Genomic DNA, 4,286 nt, shown 5'->3' with positions numbered 1-4,286 from the left:
CCCCCCTCGCACAGCGCAGTTACAGCAATGTTTTAAGGCATGGGTAAAGTGGGCACTTTTCCAGGGACCCCATAGCCCCCTTGTATAGTGAGTGGCAGAGTCGTACTACCTGCCATAATAAGGTTGCTCATAAAACAGCTTTGTTTCCTATTTTGATAGTCGAGTATGCTTAGCAGAAACATTAGGGTGCGTGCCAGAGAAAAGTTACATACAGTGGCATAAACAAAGCAGGACACATTCTTGCAAGGGTATTTCCTCTCCAACGCAAACGTGGTTTCTGCTGGAAAGGCCCTATTTACAGCACACATAGTGCAGGGTGCTGCTTTCCACCTGCATCAAGGGGAATAACATGGCTGTAGTTTAAGCAGATTAGCACAAGCATCCATATTTTTGGATGCAAAGTCTTATACTAAGATAGCCAGACTGGGCTTTGCATCAAAAAATAACATCTTTTTAGGGCACGCCCGTCTCTCTGTCATGCTCTGTGCCAAAAGTTAAAACTATCACTCTTGATCCCTTCTCTGTACCTCAGCTCTCTTTACCTCATTCCACTCTCTGTAATTGACTTATACTTTTCGATTTAACCTTCCTGTATCTCTAATGCAACAGCTTCAATCCTCAAACAACCTCATCTCTGGCTTTATCTCACCTTTCCATCTCTCTTTCTCCATGTCTTTACTACCTTATATCTCTCCTCCTATCTCTCAGCCCTTTCTCTACCTCACCACTCTTCCTCGTGTCAATTTCCTTTCTCTGTCTACCTCTTATCTCCCTCTCTACCTCACCTATCACTATTCCCCCACTCTTCCTCTCACTACCTAACCCTCAATTTTATTCACCATTAGTTAATTTTTTCACCTTTCTCCCTCCCTTTCTCTTGTTCTACCTCTGTCCCATTCCTTCATCTCTCTAAGTATCTTACTCCTTTCTCCCATTCTCTATTTCTCTATCTCTATCCTTACCCATTTCAACTCGCCCGCCACCTTAACTATCTCTCTCAACCATTTTCTTCATTGATCTTGCTGCTTCACCTTCTTTTCTCACAAATCTCTGTGTAAACCTCACCTCTCTTTTCCTATTTCATGGGTGGCAGTTTTCTCTTTTCAAGCTACATCGCTTTTCCCTTTCTACTTTTGACCTCTCGCTAACTTTTCTCTCTTCCCTACTAGTCTTTACTTGCCTTGTTTTTCTATATGTCTTTTGTTGCTATCTTGCATCTTGGTTTTTCCTCAAGTCTCTCTGTCTACCTCTACCTTCAGCAGCCTTTACCTACCTTACTTTTCTCTCTACCTCACCCCTTGCAGTACAGCACTCATCTGCCTCTCTCAACATGTTCACTCCCATATCTCCACCACTTTCTCCTGCACTGTAAAAGCATACCTATTTCTAAACCTCTTTTTCTCTGCCTACATATTCCTATTTTTACATCTCTTTATCTTTCCTTCTGATTGCCTCACATTGCTCTCTTTACTTTACTTATCTCCCTACCTCACATATCATTCTACATCATCTCTATCTCAACCCACATTTACTTCTCTTTTTTTTTCGAACTCACATATCTTTCCACATCATCTTTATCTCTACCCCCCTTTCCATCTACTTTCATCGCCTGCTTTACAGTCGTCTTTATATCTCTGTCTGGCAACTCTATTCTATCCCTTCCTATTTTTCTTACAAGGTTCACAGGTAGCTACCTAAACTGAGAAGTGCACAAATATAAATCAGAGAATAGGGTCAAGACAGGGAAAAGACATTAGCAGTAGCGGCCGGCATGGCTCGCGGGTGAGGGGGGCAGGCGCGGGGTCGCACGGGGAGGGGGCATGCGGTGGAAGGGGTCAATATTAAAAATAAAAAAAATGTAAACCTACCTTCCTGCTGGCCCCGGTCCTGCGTCTTCACTGCTCCTGCTCTCCTGCCTCCTACAGGAAAAGGAAGCAGGCAGCCAGACTCCCTCCCCAAAGCCAATCACAACACTCAAGTGGAGCGTTGTGATTGGTCGGGACAGCGCCCAGCCAGGGACTGTAGGGGATGGAATGTTCTCTATGCAGGCAGCCTGCATGTAGAAGGGCAGAGAGCGTATGACTGGTTTGGGTGGCCCGAAAGGGCCGACCAAACAGTCTTTGCACACTCAGGAGTGGGCAAACCACTCCTGCCCTGCTCGGAGAGCAGAGCAGCTCCGTAGCAATGCGCAAAGAAACGTAAGTTATTACCATTTTATGTTTTGGCTTTCCAGCACTGCGAGAAAGCAGTGGGGTGACGCTCCTCTGCCCTAGTGGAGTAGTCACCCCTGGAAATTAGGCAAAACTTTTAGAAGTTACTGGTGAAATGCTGAAAATTCTCAGAACACTGCTTTGATTTTCACTGGTGCAACAAGAACGCCAGAAATACAGAAGGATATATTTACGATTATAGATATTCGGATCTAAAGCTCCAATTTCAAGCGCTAATAGCATATGTCTTATTTTAATATTGTGCACTAGTCCACTAAAAATCGAAAAAGTCGCCCTTAGCATGTTTGCCTACAAAGGGTGTAACAATGTGGTTAGACACGGAATTCTAAATAAAATGTTGCTGTCGCAAATAAAACAACATCTAGATGCTAACTCAACAGGAAATCACTTTATCAATACCTTTTCAAACTTGCCTTTGGTACTATTTGGCTGCCAAACATCAAGCAGTTTTAGTATTTTTTACGTTACCCTGTTTCTGAAGGTTTAACACATAATTCTGTATTATTTGGCATCAAAAGGGCTTGAATAACCCAAAAGGCAGTAACAAATTCATAGTTTTTCCAAACAGGGGACCTCAAAATGTATCTTGATCAGCACCCTAAAAACCCTTTGAATGTTACTGAGCTGTGATGCACTTTTGGGAACATGCTCGGAAGAGAGGAAGTGCGTGCACTCAAGAATAGGCACAACTTTGACAAATGAAAGAAGCAGATCCCTTGCTTCATCTGTCACTGGGTTCCTATCTATACTGCACAACACAAGACCTGGTGATTCCAGGAAGTACATAGGTGACAACGCTAAACATAAGTTGGTGCACCACTTTCTCTGAAGCGGATCCTTCTGACGTCACCTTTGTCACACCACTTAGTGAAGTATGTCCTCTTTGTCCTCTAAAGATGAGAAGCCTGCCACACTGACTGATTCCTATGTGACCCTACCATAGTGTTATGTGACTTCTGCCCCAATGAACTCCGAACCCCTCTCAGTTTGGGGGTACCCATGCCTATCAGTCTGATCAACAGGAAAACCTGGATCCCAGGTTGTGCTAATGGAGAAAAGATTTTGACATTTATAATGGGGGGAGGGGGAATGGGATTGGGAAAAAAAGCATACTTATATGCTTTATCATGCATTGTGTTGGCCCTGATGCATGGGACACAACCTACGAATTTGAAGAGATCGGCAATGCCTCTTGTGGTGATTTAAAACAACAGCTGATGACCTATTTCCTACCAAAGACGAATGTTGACTATGAAAGGCATTTCTTTCATTCAAAAGTACAGACGCATGGTGGAACGATTGATACATTTGAGAAAATACTGAAAGAATATGCACAGCACTGATATTTCAACAATTACAACACTGAAGATGCACCATGATCTCAAATCGTGGGTCTGAGGCTTTCAGATAGAAACTCTAACAAAATCCAGGAAATCCCAAAGGCATATTATCCAGGGCTAGAACATCAAATGCTGATGAATACCAAGCCAAGCAGAAATATTGGGACACCACAAGGTTAAGACAGATACAAAGAAGCCATATGCAGTATTGGCAAAATACCCATCCGTTATAAGGTAGTGTCACTCACACCTGCTCATGATGCGATTTCCGTTTCCTGCACTCTGGCGCGTGCCCGGCCCTAGGCCCAGCAACTCTGAGCACATGGCACGACTGAGGCAAGAAAGATAATTTCCTGTGAGTGTGTCAGGGTAGAGGCAGGAAATGGCCAGACCTCGCAGGTACCCCTGAGCTCAGATGACAATTCGTCCATGAGAGCCAATCAAAATACACGCCTCTCACTAACCAAAGTGTTAGAGAGGTGGTCGCACGTCCAAAATCTGATACTTAGCCAGAATCATCATCATTGGAAATAAAAGACATAAAAAAAAGTTTTATAATTTGGAGCAGTGTTGCCAATGAAACCGACCAAGATATGAAAGAACATGTAATACATGTAAAATTGTGTGCTATATCTTTTGTATGTATACACTGGAGCTAGTCAACTTGGTGACTGAAGCTGATTGTATAACCTTAGTGCACCGGCCTGTTCTAAGT

Source organism: Lissotriton helveticus, chromosome 11 (genome assembly GCF_964261635.1).
Source record: "Lissotriton helveticus chromosome 11, aLisHel1.1, whole genome shotgun sequence".
NCBI classification, from domain to species: domain Eukaryota; kingdom Metazoa; phylum Chordata; class Amphibia; order Caudata; family Salamandridae; genus Lissotriton; species Lissotriton helveticus.
Note: the sequence above shows the minus strand (reverse complement) of the source record.